Consider the following 19989-nt stretch of genomic DNA (forward strand, 5'->3'; position numbering starts at 1 on the left):
GTGATGTTCCTGTTAGTCTGTGTCATGTGGAAGAGTGTCTTAAACACATATTATGGGCAGGTGCTGTGGGGAGGAGGACATCCATGCCTCAAAGAGAATGAAGGAATACCTGGTGAAGGGCTGGGGGAGGAAGTGAGGAGGTGTTAGTCCCGGAACATTTTAGTCCTGCTAGATGTGCGTACTGACGTTGCTCATTTCCTGGCCAAGCTGTAACCACCTGAGTAAACGGTTGGTTTGTTCTTGGGTCAGGTGTATCCACAGCAGTCATTCAGTGCGAGGGTACTTAGGTCCTCTTTATCGTCAGAAAATCACAGAGAAGCACCATGCAAAAATAGGTTGGTGGTCATGTAGCGTGAAAGTTGGCAAAGATATGATCTCTGGGCTTTTTGTATGTGAGCTTAGAAGCTGAGGACTCGTTGTCATCAAGTTGTATTTTATATTTCTTTTATCCAATAAGACTTGTACATAGCTTAAAAGATAAATGATACTTAGAGCCTCAAAAGGAAACACAGTCCTCCCGCGCTCTCCTTATCCCAGAAACACACTCTCAGCTGGTGTTTCTTCTTGGTCTTTACTTCCTCCTTTCCATATTGTATCCTGGCACTGTTGTTTCTTATCAGTTTTAGTTAATAACTGTTTAAGATGAGGGTGTAGCTCTATTAATCTCCTTGTATCACTCCTATCCCCCAGTTCAGGAGAATCATTCTTTGCCCTGCATGTGTGACGTGAGATCCCTTGGTGCAATGTTAGTTGTTTTAGCCAATGTTTTTTCTTAGTTATAAATGACGTGTGCATTCTGAGCAAACAGAGTGTTACAGGCACACGTAAAGGGAAACGTCCACTCTTCTCTCTCCCTCCTAAACACCCTAACCCTGCTTCCTGCAGGAGCCACTGTTGAATGCTGAGGCACACATGGACTCTTTTTCAGGAACTGAGGCCATACTAGGAATGCTCTTGTGCAGTTTGCCTCTTTCCACTGAGAATGTAGTGCCTTTCCTGTGGGCACCACTGTGGTGGGCAGCACACCAGAGCGAGACAGCGACATAAGGCACTTTCCAGAGGACAGAACGCTAGAGCCACCCCTTCCTCACAGGACACTTGAACAGTAAAACTGAACCTTCTCGGTGTGACAGTGTGGAGTTCTGGTAGGAGAGCAGGGTGACTGTCTAGCCTCGATAATGTTCCCTCCTTGGCAGAGTGATTTCCTTTGCTTAGTTTGCCTCTTGAGGAGTTGGGCACCAGGAGCCTGAGGAGAGGGTCCTGGCTTACCTAGGTTTTTCCTCTCTCGTCCAGGTCATAGGGAGACTGTCAGGGCTGAGATGGCCAGGGTAGCTGGTGGAAGGTGCTAGCCCTCCCCTGTGCCTGCTTCTCTGCCTCTGCCACTCTCCCGCTTGGTCTCATCTACTCTGTCTCTGCAGTGTGCGACAGCTGTGTGAGGCCCCACTGGGCAGGGGTGTGGGTCCCCTCCCGGCCTGCCCAGCCACCCAGCAGCTGTTGCCATTCCAGGCTCAGAGTCCCCGCCTCCTGCAGATTTCTTCAAGCTTCATGCTGCCTTGAGGATAAACACGAGTGGAGAGTTGACAGTTTTCCTTCCATGTCTTTATGTTCTCAGAATGTTCCAAGAACTTGGAATATTAACAGGGAAATACCAGGGTTTCTGCATAGAGGTGGATAAAATAGGCAAGAATTGTTCAGGTTCAGTCTTGAAAGGTAATTATATCCTTATAGATTATACAGTTTTGAAGATTATGAAAGGGTTTCAGTAAATTGTCCATTCTCACCCCCAGAACAAAATCACAGAATCTCAAAACTTGGGTTTAATTTTTTGAAGCTTGAGAGATGATTTTTGAAACTAAACAAAGGAAATATTAAAGATGTAAAAATGGCATACTTTTGTAGTTTTGATATGTTAACTCCAAGAAAGTGATGCTGTGTTGAGAGAATAGGTTCCCCGATGACTGATTGCCAGTGAAGTGTTTATGGAAGCCAGGAGTATTGGATGACGTGAGGTAGGTAGGTGACATTGCTTCTATAATATGTTCTTTGGTGCCTGTGCCAGAGACGATGCAGACAGCAACTCACTATTCACAATTTGAAGCAGACCTTATCATTTCTCTTTTAATCAGTAGTTCTGAACTCTTTGGTGTTCAGTAATTTGGGAAGTTGGCTTAGGTAACAAATAATGACAATAGTAGTGGTTAAGTTTGGGGATGCTTACTGTGGGGATGTGCCAGGCAGAGGCAAATCCGTTTAACATGTAGTAGTTTATTTAATCCTTAAAAAAGTCACTTGGCATTGTTGGGAAGAGAAGAAAGTCATGTGTTAGGAGAGAATTGCAGAGGTTGTTACTGCCACTGTATTAGTCTGTTCTCACATGGCGATAAATACCTGAGACTGGGTAATTTATAAAGAAAAGAGGTTTAATGGGCTCATGGTTCCACAGGGTGTACAGGCAGCATGATTTTGTCATCTGCCCTGTTTCTGGAGAGGCCTCAGGAAACTTACAATCGTGGTGGAAGGCAAAGGGGAAGCAGGCTCGTCTTAATTGGCTGGAGCAGGAGCAAGAGAGTGGGGAGGTGTCACACACCTTGAAGCAACCATATCTCACCAGCACACACACATCATCGCGAGAACAGCGCCAAGGGGAAATCTGCCCCTCACGATCCAGTCACCTCCCACCAGGCCCCACCTCCAACATTGGGGATTACACTTCGACATGAGATTTGGACGGGGACACAGAACCAAGCCACATCAGCCAGAGGCTTCTTCCTGGTCCTTGCATTGGTAACCAGGACCTTGCTTGTGAGACATTATTGGAAGATTTTTTGGTGGAATTATATTTTTAACTTTGGAGTCATCATTCTTACTGTAAAATGTATTTATGCTGTTACATTAATGAACACTTAATGATCACTTCTGTTTGCTAGACACCGTTGTAGTTGCTGGAGGTGGCTTGGTGAGTAAGGGAGGAGGGGGCCCTGCTCTTAGGGAGTGTAATTCTGGTTGGGGAAACGCTTAAGCAAAGGAACGAGTGTGTGAACAAATAAAACTGTCATGCGCAGCAACTGCAGAATATCGGGGGGTGAGGTGAGAGAGCTCCTGAGCGCTGACTTAGACTGGGTTGTCAGAGAAGGCCCCTCGGCAGAGCCAACGTGGTACAAGCTAGCCACTCTTCTTCTTCTTTTTTTGGAGACAGAGTCTTGCTGTGTTCTCCCTGCTGGAGTGCAGTGGTGTGATTTCAGCCCACTGTAACCTCTGCCTCCTGGGATCAAGCAGTTCTCATGCCTCAGCCTCTCGAGTAGCTGAGATTACAGGCATGTACCACCATGCCTGGCTAATGTTCGTATTTTTAGTAGAGACGAGGTCTTGCCATGTTGGCCAGGCTGGTCTTGAACTCCTGGCCTTAAGTGATCCACCCGCCTTGGCCTCCCAAAGTGCTGGAATTACAGGCATGAGCCACCGTGCCTGGCGTAGTCAATCTTCTGAGGAAGACCAAACATGGATGTCATAGTTGCTCTTCTGTTGACCATTTTTTCCTTGTCACTGGAATTCCTTCCTATTTTATTTTTTATGTAGGGAAGCTGGGTGAGAATTGATCATGTTACCTGTGTTATCAATGGCCTTGCACAAGGCTGCTCACTCAAGGCTTCCTGCCTTTACTGAATGCAGTGCTGAGTGGCCGGGGAAAGTGCTATGTGTTACCCTTAGGCCAGATTCACTTTCTGGAAGGTTCTAGAAGGTTCCTTGTTGGGAGATGATGGTGGCTGCCCCAAGGGTCTGGCTCCGCTCTGGGAGGACTTGGGAGAACTCTGACGACTGATGGTGCCCAGGCCCCTGGAAGCAGAGCCTGCTGCTGTGTGTTTGAGGTAAAAATGGGAGACCTGCTTGTTGGGTACTTGGGATAAGAAGTTTGATTTGGGAATTTAATTTATGGCAGATAACAGATAATCGGTCTCAGTCTTTTCTGTTGCAGATATAAAAAGCAGCAGTGGTTATCTTTAATTTTTAAAAGCATTTTATCCTTTTTCTGTTGTTTGTGTTCATAAGAAAAATGCATGCATACCAAATATCCATCATAAAATAGGGAACTAAGAATTTTGTGTGCACTGGATTTTTTTTTTTTTTTTAATTATTGTTTGAAATCTGTTAAACAAGGGCTCGAACACAAATGAAAGAACTGGCTTTTACTTTAAGCTTAAGCTCATCAATGCACTCCTAGAGTTACTTTTGTTCAGGGCTCTGTATAACCAAACGGAATTAGCCCCAGGAAGGTACGGTTTTTTCCATAACATTTTGTTTGTGATGAGGAGGCTAAGATGTTTTAAACTGTGTGAGCTGGCACTGTTGTTACCATAAAGATTTGAGGTATTTGGGTTTTGGTTGTAGCCAAGCCTAGCTTGGGAGCTGTGTGTGCAGGGGTACAGGTGTCTGAGCAGAGTGTGGCTGCTCAGTGCTGGATGAGGCTTGTTGGTGACAGTCTTTGAAAGCAAATTAAAAAAAATAGAGTGAAAAGCATTAAAAATAATTTCACTTTGTTTGTAGAGTTACACTTTAATATTGCTCCAGGTTACATACTTGAATCTACAAGTCCTTCCCCTTCACGCTTTGCTCTTTTAGTTGAGGATGTTGGCTCATTGTGTATGTGTTCAATTTGCATGAGCAATTTTTACGTGATGGAGTAAACATCAGTGTGATCTTTGAAGTTAGCTTGGTGAATGGTTTTCTAATTGGGGAAAGCTGTTAAAGTTTGATTTCAAGAGAAAAAGGAAGAGAGAAGTCAATGAGCCTCTAAAAACAAAGCTCTTCTGTGGCTGCCATGGTCTGAATGTTTGTGTCTCCTCCCCAAATTCCCATGTTGAAATCCTAACCCCCAAGGTGACAGTATTAGGAGATGAGGCCTTTGGAGGTGACTAGGCTCATGAATGGGGTTAGTGCTCATATAAAAGAGGCCTCAGAGAGAGACCTCTGCCCCCGTGCCATGTGAGTTTGCAGTGAGTTCAGCTGTGAAGAAACAGGCCCTCACCAAATACTGAATCAGTCCGTGCTTTGATCTTGGACTTCCCAGTTCCAGAACTGTGAGAAAACGTTTCTGTGGCTTATGAGCCGCCCAGGTTATGGTATTTTCTTACAGCAGCCTGAAAGGCCCAAGGCATTGGCAGAGAGCATCAGTACACGGTACCCTGAGAAAACACGTTCGTAACCTTGATGAGGGGCTGGTACTCTAAATACGTAAGTAGCTCTTACAAGCCAGTAAGGGAGATTAAAACAAAATGAATTCAGTTCTTTAAATGGAAACACTCACTGATCAGTGCTCTAGGGGCCTTTAGAGCATAGTCTCTTTGGAAATGTGGTCCTGGAAGTATATATTCTGTTAATATCCCTAAACGAAATAAATTCAGTTCTATAAAAATAAATTCAGTTCTATAAATGGAAGCACTCACTGAATCAGTGCTCTAGGGGCTTTTAGAGCATCGTCTTTATGGAAATGTGGTCCTGGAAGTATATATTCTCTTAATATCCCTGAAGTCATGGCATTCTCCAGTTCCAAGTCACGTGGTGGTGTCACTCTATAAGGCTGCAGGGAAAGTTGGTGATCACCTCATCCTGTCACAGTGTCACATCCTCTCTGACTGCTTCTGCCCTTCACACTTTTTGGGAACCATTTCCTCAAAGAACCTCAAGCCATAATAAAACTTGGTTTTAAAAAACCAGCCTCTTTTCTTGCAGTAGACTTGAACTGTCATTTGCACACTAAGTAAAAACACCCTGCAGACTGGGTTAATAGCAGAGAGAGGGGTCTCGGTGCTGTAAACCAAGGCTTGGCAAAGTTTTCTGTAAAAAGCTAGATAGTAACTATCTTGTGGGGGCTGGGGTGGGGCAGACCTCTGTCACAATTATTCTGCCATTGTTGTGCGACAGCAGCCAGAGTTGGCATGTACAAACTAGGCATAGCTGTTTTCCAGTCAGACATTATTGATGCTGCCTTTTTCTCCTGATTATAGTAGCTATGTGTGTAGACAGGTTGAGCATCTCAAATCTGAAAATCCAAAATCTGAAACGCTCCTGATCCCAAGCATTTCAGATGAGGGATACTCAACCTGTATATAGAAATAAAAACTGCAGAAAAGTATATGAAAAAACCATTCCACTTGTATCATTAATAAGTTACCTTTATTAACGTGTTGCCATCTTTCCTTCCAACATTTTTTAATGCCACTTGCTCACTCTCAACCCACACCTTTTTTCTTTTCACAGAGTTGGTGTCAGAGTGCACACAGATCTGCCAGTTACTTCCCCCAGAGCATGTTGCGTTTCTGGGCAGAAACAGCCTAGCCATGGTTGAGGTGGAATGCATCCTGCCTGGGAGGGCTGGCCGGTCTCAGAGCCTGGCAGCCTGGAGGGGTGGTGTGCTTGGCTAGCTTGTCTGGATATTTTGCCCCCTTTTAAAGTCTTCCTGTCACTTTTATCTTCACAGAGTAGCAGGGTCAGACTGGGGAGTCAGAACCAGGAAAAATACCAGGAGTTTGACAAATTCCAGGCCTCTATGTTGGTCTTGGGAGGATGCTCCACCTTCGTACCTACTTTGTGGCATCAGTTGGAGATGCTCTGTAGCGTAAGCTCAGCCCCAGGATGTGGAGGGACAGGGCAGAGTGCTCACTGGGGACACAGTGTATTCACTGATTGGAAGCCTGTGAAATTTCATCCACGGATTGTTTTCCCAGGAGGTTGGCAATTTGGAAAGTACATTTTGGGTGTGCTGTTAGGGTCAGCTTTAAGCCGGCTTGTGTTTCATGGCTGCCCAGTGAGCATGGAGACCACTGCCTCTCCCCACATTGAATGGAGATGTCTTGTGTTTGAGGATGTCATTTGCTGCCTGCAGCACCTGGTCTTGGAGTGTTGGAGGTCAGGGGGTGGGTGGGGTGTGCCTGTGACACAGGTGCGGGTGTCTGTAGAGGGATGTGGGTGCCATTCAGTTTTATCAGGCTGCTTAACTGCTTGTGATGGTGTTTGCATTTCACTGACTGGGTCAACTTGTGTAGTGAGTACTGTAATAAAAAATTTACTTAATTTTCAAGACAAATTTGTAATCTTGGATTGGTATTAATAATTCATAAGGTAAATTTCCCTCCTTCGTCTGGCACCCCAGCCCTCCCCCGTCCTATTCGGATAAGACAAATGAAGCACATGAGGTGCACAAGGCAGAGTCCGTGTTAGCATATTTCAGTGTACAAGGTTTGTTTTGAAAAAAGGAATAATATTTGCTGCTATTTAAAATCTAGGTAATATTTTATAGAGACTACTGAGATATTTTGGGATTGAGGATAATTAAAATTGGTTACTCTTTTATTTCTCAGAGCTTGTGCTCTAAGATCATTTACTGATTTTTACATTTAACTACACTGTTAAAATGTCCAGACGGTAGTGCCTGTGGAATCCCTCTGTTGGCACCTGTTGTGTATTGGCATCTTCATCTCTTCCGAATTCTTGGAAGGCTTTTTTCTCCCGCTTTGATCCTTGACAGATTTCTGCCCACCCAGCGAGGAAGAGGCCGTCTTACTGTCTTCTGTCATCTCCTCGTCTGTCTCCTTTTCTTGTTCTTCCTTCACCTTTCTCGCAGTCTTGCTCTTGCATTTTGTGACTTCCTGGTCATTACAAGGAGCTGGGAAATGCCATGCGTTATCTGGGCATATGTGGCTTAGTTCACTAAGTTTTCCCGTAGTGCTATTTTGAGTTCATTGTCTTGCCTTAGTTGAAGTATACATCTGGAGGGCGACTTTGCTCCAGCTTTGTGAAAACACACCTTCTGGGTTTGCCATGCTCCGTGTCCACACACCGTGCCTCAGCTGTGGTAGCGGTCTGGTTCATCTGTACGCTGGGGGTCATAAGCAGAAAGGAGATGAAACACCGGGAGGTCCTTGCAGCTCCTAGGAAGCAGTTTGCTGATAACTCAGCTGGGTGTGCAAGGACTAGAGGTTGCTGACAGTCCTTGGGTCGGTTTTGTGCAGGGCATGTGCTTGTGTGTGTCGGGTGAAACCTAAAGGCTCCATCTGTTGCATGTGTCTTGGGATCTTGCTGTCTCCTCCCTAACCGTCCTCGTCTGTTGGGAGCATACAGCAGTGTGAATTTGACTCTTCCCTGTTTTAAGTTGAATTAAATTAGATTTTGGCCTTTCACAAGGTAGATCTGCCTTCTGGGAGTGGGACTGGCTTCTCTAAATTGAATATTTGTTTGTGGTATTCTGTTTATTTCTTTTCATAATAGTTCACTGAAATAGCCACTAAGGAGTTGATGGGATAATTCAGCAGCTGTGTACTGAGGGCCCCTGTGGGTCCCACACTGTCTTAGAAGCTCTAGAGACAAGGCCCACACTTGCATGGTTCAGAATGTGCAGAGGACAAACATGTTCATGACGGAATTGCTGGTGCTGATGGAAGCCACGAAGAAGACGGAGTGAGGGGAGAGTGAGGGAAGGGGAGAGGGTGGGAGAGCAGGGCTGCCGTGTGAGACTCAAAGCCTCGGAGCACCTCTCTGGGGGCCCTCTCAGCTCAGGGTGTTTCCCTGTGAGTGTGGGGAAGGCACCAGGCAGAAGAGTGCCTGGGCAAAGGCTCTGAGATGGAATTGAGCTCACCTGCTGCAGGCTGGCGCAGGGTGGGTCTCCCAAGCTGCTGGCTCCTTACTGGGCTTTCTCTGTTCCAGGCGCTTCGAAAGGTATTGCCTTGGACATCCTCATAGCAGCCCTGGGAGGTGGGACTGCCCACTTCTCTTTGTGGATAAGGAAACTGAGGCACAGGGGTTGAGTCTTTGTGAATGTGTTAGTCTGTTCTCACACTGCTATAGAGAACTGGCTGAGACTGGGTAATTTATAAAGGAAAAAGGTTTAATTTACTCACAGTTACGCAGGGCTGTGGAGGTCCCAGGAAACTTAACAGTTGTGGCAAAAGGGGAAGCAAACACGTCCTTCTTTACATGGCGGCGGGAAGGAGAAATGCAGAGCAAAGGGCAGGGGAAAGCTCCTTATTAAACCATCAGATCTTGTGAGAACTCACTGTCAAGAGAAGAGCATGGAGGTAACTGCCCCCATGATTCAATTACCTCCCACTGGGCCCTCCCATGACACGCAGGGTTTCTGGAAGTAGAAGTCAAGATAAAGAGTTGGTTGGGGACACAGCCAAACTCTTGTTAGCCACACAGGTAGTCTGTCACCAGCACCATGCTCTGCCTAGGACTCTGAGCCCCCTTCTGTAGGTTGATAGAAGTGTGGATTTTAGTCTAATGATGGCCAGAAGCTGCTGGAGGATTTTAAGCCTGGTCTTTTACCCATAGAAAATACGACCATTGCTGCTATGTGGAGAATGACTGTAGGTGAGCAAGATACTTTTTGCTGTCAAATGCAGTGTTTGAGGTGTGTAAGGCAGTTTCTATTTCCTGAGAATTGTGCGTGATGTGCCCCCTCCCCCTCTGGCATCTGGCTGCCATTCGTGTGATGGATCTGGTTAGATGGCCGGCCCCTGGAACTTGTGTTTTGCTTCCTCCCCAGTTTCTTCCTAGGTCCCACTCTCTCCTTTCTCTTCACTGTGTGCTGTGCCCTGTGGGGTGACCCATGCAGCCCCTGCCTGCCATCTGTCACTGCCTAAACACCCCCCCTGGGAAGTTTCCCATCAGGTAGGGTCACGTCCAGGAGCCTAACCACGATGAGTGGGACCCCCACGTGTGGACCTTTGTCCTCCTCTTGTCCCCCATCTGCTCTTGAGCTTTCCATTTCAGGCGTGTCACATGATCTGTGATGTCCCTAGGTAGTATTTGCTGATTGGCTTATTTATTTATTTATTTTTTAGATGGAGTTCACTCTTGTCACCCAGGCTGGAGTGCAGTGGTGCGATTTTGGCTCACTGCAACCTCCGCCTCCCGGGTTCAAGTGATTCTTCTGCCTCAGCCTCCCCAGTAGCTGGGACTACAGGCGTGTACCACCACGCCCCGCTAATTTTTGTATTTTTAATAGAGACAGGGCTTCACCATGTTGGCCAGGCTGTTGTTGAACTCCTGACCTCAGGTGATCCACCCGCCTTGGCCTCCCAAAGTGCTGGGATTACAGGCGTGAGCCACCGCGCCCGGCCAGTTGACTTATTTTATAAACAAGCGGTGTGTATTCTGTGCTAGGCGTGGTTCCAGTGACTTCACCGAATTAACTCATTTCAACCTGTACCAGTGCTGAGGAAGCAGGCATCGCTTTGGGGGAGAAATGGAGGTATTGAGAGGCCTGGGAACTGGGCCAGGGCCACACAGCTGGTGCATTGTGGCCGGGGCTGAGGCTGGGCCTGTTGTGATGCACTTCCTGTTTCTGTGCCTGTGTGCATATTGAAGAAACACACATGATGTTGTATTATTGTCCTTTTGTCCCTCTACCGTCAAAGGAGTCCGCATTCTTCCTGTTGCAAACTGGTCAAGGCCCGTTGGTCTTTCTGGGAGCTGAGCTCAGGCGGGGTATGAGACGTGCTATCAGTGGAGTCAGTGTGTTCTGCATGCTGCTGGAATCTAAGGAGCAGGTCTGTGCTCACTGAGAAGGGGACGGTCACACCCCCTGAGAATGTGTTCTCAGTATCCCTGAGCCGTGTTGGTGAGTTTGCAGGTTCTCACACGGTACTGCTGGCGGTCCCATTAGGCACTGCTGCCCCGGTGCCGCTTGTCTGGACTAGCTCAGTTGACGACGTTTGTCCTTGGGACTGTCACTGGGAAGGCCTCTCACTAGCCTCAGACAGAGTGGCCCAGAGTGGGTAAAAGGCATGTCTTTCTGGGTATGAAATACGCGCTATCTTGAATATATTAGGTTACGTGCATTTTTCAACATGCTATTGAACAAGGATGTTTGATGTTGGCCAGATGGTAGGGAAACAAGTGTTAAGAAGGGTATATGTTATTATTTTCTAAAAGTCCTTGTGAAAAATGGAGCAGACAGTCATGACCAGTGAGTGGGAACAGTGTGAAGCTTAAACTCGCATGCAGTGTGGTCCTGAGAACCCTGGAATAGCTCACCGCCTCTTCTCCACGCACAGGGAATTCTGTGTTCACTCAGTGCCTGTCCTTTGACCTCCTTCCTCTCTCCTAAACTTCCTGTTTCTCAGCTTGACTGAGGCTAGTAAAGCAGGGTTCTTTGATCATCTTTTAGTCATCGCTTTTCTATTTTCATTTAAAAATAAAGCAAGAAAATGCCAGCTGATCTTGTAGGGATGGGAAGTCCTCCTCTGTCTTTTTCTTGACAGGCGCTTGCCCTGAAGCACTCAGAGTTCCTGAGGAGTTCCCTTATGTCCTGGGAACCAGCGAGAGAACAGGTTCCCAGTGAGTAATTACAAAAACACAAAACCCTGAGTTCTTTTCAGACCGTATTTAGATGTGCAGTCTACATTTAATGTGTTTTTAAAAATAACTTTCTTATCCAAAATATGTATTTTTGGCCAGATTTTTATCAGTTTACCTTGTGTATTTTCTCTGATAGTTTAGAGAAAGGGAGTGGTCTTCAGTTCAGAAGTGATACAGTATTCAGATGGAATGTTCACTCTTGCCCTTTAGGGAAGGTTTTCAAGGTTAGATTGGGTGGTATCCACTTGGGATTCTGAGTATGGGAGTGTTTTTAAAAAAATGCTGACCCCAGTGTCTCTCTGGAGAGTTTCTGACTGAGTTAGCTTGGTACTTAGCGCTGTCCAGCTGGGCATGGTGAGGAGTGCCAGCCATCTGTCAGGGAGGCAACTGCCGGTACCCACCCAGCTTGGAAAAGGCAGGGAGGAAGCCACACTTTTCTCTAACCGTCTCGTTGTAGAATGGGCCAGCCCAGCTAAGCTGAGAGTTTGAGGGGAAGATTAGTGTGGCAGTGACTGAGATCTTTAAGAAATGTCAGGCCGGTCAGAAGGATTGTTCATGTGGGTGTTTATTTGCACAAAAGGCCCACAGATGATGAGTGAAATGCTTTATTTTCCTCCTAGGCTACGGATGGTGAGCGGATGCTAGAGAGAGCCACTTAATGTGCTGTCCCCCTTTTTTTTTAGTTTTGAAAAGTTTGACAGAAAGGTTGGGAGACAAGAGTGTGGTGAACATCCGTGTGCCCTTTTCACAGGTCACCAGCATTCTGAGTTCAAATGCCTGTTTCTTCTTCCTTTTTTCTTGAGACAGTCTTGCTTTGTCACCTAGGTTGGAGTGCAGTAGTGCAGTCTCAGCTCACTGCAGCCTCCGCCTCCTGGGTTCAAGCGATTCTCGTGCCTCAGCTAGCCTAGTAGTTGGGATTACAGGCACGCGCCATCACTCCCAGCTGGTTTTTTTTTTGTGTTTTTAGTAGAGACAGGGTTTCGCTATGTTGACCAGGCTGGTCTTGAACTCCTGACCTCAGGTGATCCTCCCGCCTTGGCCACCCGAAGTGCTGGGATTACAGGAATGAGCCACTGCACCCGGCCTCAAACGCCTGTTTGTATTTTATTTTGCCAACTATTTAAGTCATGTTGTAGATCCCATGATCCTTACCTCTGAATACTTCAGCATGTATATCTTAAAAATAAGAACATTCTCCTACATAACCACGGTGTCATTATCACACCCAGAAATTTAACGTTGTATTGCCATATGCTACATCCTATAATGTTATCGCTTATGCAGCCCGTATTCAGATATCTGCGGTGGTCTCAAAGTGACGTTTATGGCTTTTCTCTGTTAAATGTAGGATCTGAACAAGGGTCATGCATTACATCTGCTTTGTCTCTAGTTTCTTTTCCTGTAGGATCGTTTTTCTGCCTTTATCACTTTAACGTTAGGGTTTGACGCTTTTGAAGAATCCAGGCTTGTTAGTCTGTAGCATGCCCTACAGTCTGGACATGATTTGGTTCAAGTTAGACATTTCTGGCATGAATTCTGCATAGGTAATACTCTGTACTTCCCATTGGGTCCCAGCAGAAGGCACTTACTGTTAGTGGGCTCCGTCACTGCTGGTGCCACAGTTGGTCACTAGGTTAAAGTGATGTCCACCAGATCTCTGTTATAAGGGTGCCTTTTCCTTTGTGCTTAATCCATGGATGACACTTTACCCCCAAACCTTTCACTGATGCTTCCAGCATCCACTGCCGATCCGTGCCTGAATTACTTCCTGTTGTGGTGGTTCAGGTGGTTCTCAGGCCCTTTGATTTGAGGCTTTCTTTAGGGCCTCAGGCTCCTTCCTGTTGGCAGGGCACTGGAGGGTGGTGTTGGGCATCTAAGCCAGCAAGTTGTGGGATGTGGGAGAGGAGAAAATGTTACTTTGCTTTCAAGAATCCAAAGATTCTATAACATTTGTGAACTTAGTCATTTACTTCTGAGGTCTGTTTTACTTCCCTTATGAGCTTTTCATTACCAAGCAAAAAATCAGTCTTTGACTCAGACTGAAGCTATGAACTGAATTTTATCCATGTGAACTTCAGGAGTGAATAGAAAGAAGTTGATTGACAAGGGAGGAACACATAAAGATAGGATGTTTTCCATTTTATGAGAAGTAATGGTGGAAATATAGAAGAGGTAGAAATGTAAGATTCTTTAAAAAATGCATAACAGCAGCTTAGTAGTAACAGTTGCTGCTTCCAGAGGAGCTTCTCAGTACCAGAAGCCCCACAAGGCTGTGTTGTAAGGCAGAGATGGTGATCATGTTACAAGAAGGAGAAACTGAGATGTAGAGAGGTTAAGGAAGATGCCCAGGGTCTAACATTTACTAGTTGGTGGAGTTGGTATTTGAATCCAGGTTTATGGTGATTTCAGAACTTCCAAATTGAGAATTAAAGATCAGCTCCAGCAAGAGAATGAGAGCATACAGTTGGTGGAAGATTATAGACACCTGGCAATTTAATCTTTATGGGGAACTACATACTGTAGTGTCCATAATGTTCTGCGTTTTGAATTTTTAATACGTGTGTTTATATAGATAATATACATAATCTGCATCATGCAACTGGAAGGACATTTAAGATTTAAGATGTCTGATTGCAAAAATGTTAGTGTTCAAAATGCCCCCCATCATTCTGGGCATGATGTGTAACTCAATGAGGGTCGTTGAGTGTAGTGAAAGACTTACTACTTCGAAAATAAATTGGAGCAGGTGAATGGCAACTTTAAAATTTGAGTAGCTCCTGTCCCTGTTGTATTTGCTGGTTGTTTATCTCTTAGCGGTGAATTTATTCAAAATCCAAACTTCAACAACTTTGTGGATTCTGTGTGTATTGGTTATAATGTGAAATGCATTTTTTAGTGTGGATCATGGTCAAGAGTTTGAACATTGATCACATGGGGGTCTTAGAAGGATCAGGACAAGGCAACTTTGGAATTGGTAAATTTGTGTATTAAGGGTTTCAAGTTGTCCCAACTTCAAATTTTACATCCCTTTGCTGAGAGAAGACCTGGAAACCTACTTTTATCTTGTTTATGGCAGTTTGTTGGAATCTTAGTTTAGAACTGGCCCCTGGAAGAGGTGGAGGTCATTTTGTAGGACTTGGAGCATGCCCAGAAAGAGATGGGAGAAAGTCATGAGATCCTTTGACTGGGGCGTTTCTTGGATAGATCATGTTTTTTTAAAACAACAACAACAACAACAACAACTGGGGAGCATAGTCTGGATTTCATTGTGGTGGAGAACTTGGAGTATTTCTCCAGGTGCTGTTCATCAGTTTGCACTCGGTTCTGAGGAAGTGTCTTGAGCTGGGTGCCTTGCCCTGAGGGAGTGTAGAGGTGAACAAGATATCTGTGCCCTGAGGCATCATGGAGCAGTGCATTGAATTGGAAGGAACCCATGTAACCTGAATAGGGGGCAGCAGCTGTAAGTGCTTCAAGAGAGGCACAGCTGTCATGGGGCTGGGACTCAGAGAGACGAAGAAACCTTCCAGGTGGAAACAGGAAAGAGCTTCAGGTAGGAAGCAACCTTTGAAAGGGCAGAGGGGCCAGACATCATGCAGGTAATGCTGCTGCTTGGTTGGCCTGTGAGCTTTTCAGGTTGATGTGTTGAACTGAACCAACAAAGTGCTGTGGATTTGGTGAGCTGTCCTAAATGTGGGGTCAAGGGAAATCTGAAGAGCCTGCAGCATTGTGCGACTTGACTGCTAGGGGATGGAATAACTTGAACCTGATGTTTGTTCAGAGGAATCTGGGAGGGTTTTATTCACAAGAGTGGCCTTAATTCACAAGAATTGGAGACCAGGAGGGTGAGAACACCGCCGTTCTGGATCGCAGCAGTCTCGTTGATTTTCATGGTGTCGAGCATGCTGGTGTGCCGCCTCCATACGACAGGTCCCTGTTCGCCGGAGGGTTCAGGACTTCCTTGGGAAGCATTTCTGAGACTCTTTTCGTCTGTACCTAATGGAGCCCCCGTGTTCTCTGGCCAGCTTCCTTCCACGGGGTGCTGAGTTATTATTGCCCCATGTGTCATACAGTGGACCTTCAAGCTGCCTTTGGTGGTAAAAGCTTGTCCGCATGTGTTGTTACATACAAAAGGTTTTTCTCCAGTGTGAGTCCATCCGCCTTTAAATCTGAGGAGCCGGAGAGGATGAGAAGGTCTTCCCACACCTTGTGCATCTCTGTTGCTTGGCTATGGGCATGGCTGGGCCTCTTAACAAAGGTGTCATGCCCAGGGGTGGGGGGAACGTGGCCTGGGGTCTGACGAATACCAGGAACTTCAGCTTTGACATAGTTGGCTGGGCTCCGATAAACTTGGAGACTGCTCCCACCTTGCATCTCAGTGTGGCCGCTCTCAGCTCTGCCCCCGCCATCGGGAGACTTGGACTAGATGTTTAGAAAGCAGTTTTAGGGTTCAGAGAAATTGGGCCTAGCATCTGTGGGCTCATACAGATATGGTTCATGATCTCCAGTGGTTCAACTTAACATGATTTTTTTGACTTTGCCATGGTGCAAAAGCAATGCACATTCAGTAGAAACAGTGCTTCGAGTACCCATACAGCCAGTTTTTCAGTATTCAGTACGTCACATGAGCTATTCAACGCTGTGTTATAAAATATGCTCTGTGTGAGATGATTTTGCCCAACTGTAAGCTAATATGTGTGTTCTGAGCACACTTAAGGTAGCTAGGCTGAGCTGTGATGTTGTGTAGGTTAGGTGTATCAAATGTATGTATTTTCAACTTCACGATATTTTTCAGTTTACAGTGGGTTTAACAGGATGTACCCCATCGTAAGTTGAGCATCTGGAGGGCCCTACAAGGTAGAACCAAGGTGTAAATAGTCAAGAGTTAGAGGAAGGCAGATTACTAGCAGTCACATTGCACGCACGCTGTGTCATTGTACTCTTGCTAGCAAGTTTTGTTAAATGGCACTTATTTTGAAATACATATGCAGTGGACATGTACTGGGAGTTAGAAATTAAGTGGAGAAGGCAGACGGAGATGTAGCATTCTATAGCATTTAGATGGGAGTATTGGCACCTTTTTTTTTTTTTTTTAAACAAAAACGTTCTCAGTGAAAATGTGGTTATAAGCTTATTTTTTTCTATTTCTCTCAGAAGTTGTCTGGCAGATATTTTGATTCTCTGGATGTTTTTTGATGGGGTCTACCCTCAGGTCTCATCTCCAGCATCATCTATGGCTTCTTTTCTAATCACTCAAACCTCCTTTGAACTTTTCATGTTGTCTGCTGAAAGTTACATTTGCATAGCATCAAGTAGTGCATAAACTACATGTACATTGTCATTTTATCAATTATTATAAAGTCCTGGGGATTTTTACCTATAAACCCTCTTCCAATCCATTTCTTCTCTTTCCCGTTATGGCCTCTTTATGAGGGAGGGAATTTAATATACTTGCTCTGTCTCTCACCTTCCCCACAGCCCCTCTAAATCCCAGTTTTTGCTAATTGTACCGGTTCTACGATTTTCAATTTTTTAGTAGTTACCTTTTAACTGTAATTCTAGTATTTCTTGACTAGTCATCTTAGACTTCTCCCTGTGTAAAAGATGGGGAGCTCTGTAAGTCTCCACCAGGCCTTGTGGGGAAGAGTTGAGGGGGGTCACTTGCTTATGGCCGGGTAGGGGTGGGACTGCATTTTTTAACCCTCTCTGTGTGGTTGGGGTAGGATGGTGTTATGGTGTGACTCTGTCCTCACCCAAATCTCACCTTGAATTATAATAATCCCCACCTGTCAAGGGCGGGACCAGGTGGAGATAATTGAATCACGCACCGGTTTCCCCAGTGCCGTTTTCATGATCGTGAATTAGTTCTCATGAGATCTGATGGTTTTATAAGGGGCTTTTCCCGGCGCTCATTCTCTCTCTTGCTGTCCTGTGAAGAGGTGCCTTTCGCCGTGATTGTAAGTTCCCTGAGGCCTCCCAGCTATGTGTAACTGTGAGCCAGTTAAACCTCTTTTCTTTATAAATTACCCAGCCTTGGGTATTTCTTCATAGCAGCGTGAGAATGGACTAATACAGATGGTTATTGTTGAAGTTTTTTGACCTACTAGGCTGCCCTGTCCTGGTCCTTTGTCTAGAGAGGATAGATTTTTCTTGAGGCTTTTCTTCTGTACATGTTGGTGTTTCTGGGTTGCTGGCTTGTTTAGCACTCAGTTTGGAGCATTTGAGGCAAAAAGAAAACCCAGAGAACCCGCTGGCATGGTTCCCGGCCCTGAAACCCTTAGCCGGTCTGCCTCCTCTCTCACATTCTGAGGCTGACGTTTGTTTTATAGGCAGCATCCAGGGCTTTTAGCTGCATTCAGCTGGAGGGAGGGGGAGATGCGTCTTCTCCATCTTTTTGGGAGTCATAGGTTAGTCTGTGCTGTTATTTCCTATCAGGTGTGGCCTTGATGGGTTCTTCCTGTTTGTGAATAAAAGCCCAGTTGACTGGCATCAGAGCGGAGGGGACTGTGCAGTCCTGTGTGTGGGTTAACGGCCCTGTGGGCCTCAGTGTGTGGGTTGTGTGTCTGGGAGCAGGTGGGGAGAACCGGATGGAAGGCTCTAGAAGCAGCTCCACGAGCAGAGCTGAGGGAGACACTTTCTCTGCACCTGTTTCCTGTGTCACACTTCACATAGGGGTAGTCCAGGCTGGTGGTGGAGCTCCCAGGGGATTTCGCTTCTGGGTAGAATTGCCTTTTTTTTTTTTTTCTCAGAGATTGTTGTGTGGGCCTAGTGGTGCATCAGGTTCCGGTTAGAATCCAGTGCAGGCCGCAGGCTTCTCTTTAGACAGGGTCAGTTAAACTCCGGTTAGAATCCAGTGCAGGCAGCAGCTTCTTTTTAATTAGAGAGGGGTCTGGGTGTTGGGCTTCCCATCAGGAAGAAGGGGCTGTTGTGCTGAAGTCCCTGAGGTGCGTCATGTGTCCCCTCCTGTGTTAGAAAACCGTCTTTGGTGCTCCTGGGCCTCCCTTGCAAGTGCTGCCCTGAACTGTTAGGTCATTCAGAGTCCATCTGCGTCCTGTCCCCAGGAATCTCCTCAAACCCTGCTCAGACTGCTCATAGCCTTTCCCTTCCTTTTTAGCAGTATAGTGGGTTCTTTCTCTGTTAATTTTTTGAAGCTTTTTCTTTCTGTCATTTCGGTGGCACCTTGGGAGGGATGGGAATTAGATAGGTGTTTGCAGTCGGCCATCTTGAGAAACTTCTCAAAACTGGAGTCTTGTAACTGCTTGAGTTTTGAAGTTAATGGAATGGGCGCATTGCCTTTACAGCTGTAAATGTTACTGCTTCACTTACTGTTAGCCCAAGCTAGTGTCTTGCATCTGCCCAGATCCATCTTTGTGGTATGTGCTCACTTTCTGGCGACAGCCAGGCTGTTCTTTGCAGGCATGTGCTCCCTAGCAGTCGAAGACAGAAGTCTGGGGACCTGTGTAGGCTGTATGGGCTGCTGTGTGTGTGTGCTTGGTGAGTTGTGTCTGAGGCCACCCCTCCTCCCCTGGGTGCTGCCTGATCTGCCTGCATGACCGCTGTGGGACACGACTGTCCCTGGTGTCCTTTCCTGGCTGGCAGTATGGTGGTGTGGGCAAAGCCAGGCTGGTGGGCTCCGATCTTGGTTCTGCCTTTGTAAGCTTTGTCACACTGTCTTTTGGGAGCTCGTGTGTGTGTGTGTTTTCTGTCTGTAAGATAAACTGGCATGCAGTCTACACTGAGATACGGGCTGTGTGCGGGCCAGCACAGCACGCTGTGGTCCTAAGCAGGGAGGTGTCCTTCCTTTCCCCTGCCTGGTGGGGTGCGCTTCCCTGCCTCGTGTGGAGGTTGCTCCTGGTCTGCGGAAGGCAGAGAGCATCTTGTTGGGATGAGCCCTGCCTGCCTTCCCATTGCTGTGCTCCTGCCTCCCTGCTCTGCTCCTCCCACCCCTTCCTGGAAACTACCTAAAATACTTGGTTACTTCTTTTTTGAAGATGTGTTCTCTGTCCTAGTGTTTGGGTGTTGATACAGTGGAATCCACAAAATTGAATAAGATTTGATTCTCATTTTAAAGTGAAATAGATCATTTGGGTGCATGTTGGGTGAAAGTGCCGTAATTGATAGCATCCGTCATCAGACTTTAATTTTATCCCTGGGGTGTAGGAGTAGGTGGGATTAAGTACAAAATCTACAGAAGCCAGGAAGCGAAAACGTACTGCTGGATTTCTGTTTTTCACATGTCCCCAACAATATGGACCATTTGCATTAAACTTAAATAGCACCACTTATTTAAGATTCATTTTTTACTCTTGTTCTGAAATCACAAGTTCCATTTGACAGTGATGGAACAAAATTATATTTTTAAACTTTGCAAACCACACTCCAGAGCTGTGCCAAAAATAACAATTTCTTGTGTCAAGAATAACTTCCTCCTCAAGTCCCTGGAGGAGGCGAGCTGACTGGTGGCAACGCAGACCACTAAAGCTTCAGTGAGCCCAGAAAGTGTGCGCTCAGTCCCACATTGCAGAGGCCTCTCCGTCAGTATTGAGATGGTGGAAAGTGAGGAGAAACAAAAAGACGACTACTTCTTTCCCCATTCCCCGGTCTGGTCTTTTTGGGGTCTACGTAGAGGTGCATCAG

The 19989-nt window shown here is 46.1% G+C and overlaps 1 protein-coding gene across 31 annotated transcripts in view; it reads left to right on the forward strand.

Moving 5' to 3' along the window:
* ARHGEF7 (Rho guanine nucleotide exchange factor 7) overlaps positions 1–19989 on the forward strand; it is a 191973-nt gene that overhangs the window by 54747 nt on the left and 117237 nt on the right. The gene's annotated exons all lie outside the window — the stretch shown is intronic.

Source organism: Pongo abelii, chromosome 14, assembly GCF_028885655.2.
Source record: "Pongo abelii isolate AG06213 chromosome 14, NHGRI_mPonAbe1-v2.0_pri, whole genome shotgun sequence".
Taxonomy (NCBI): Eukaryota; Metazoa; Chordata; class Mammalia; order Primates; family Hominidae; genus Pongo; species Pongo abelii.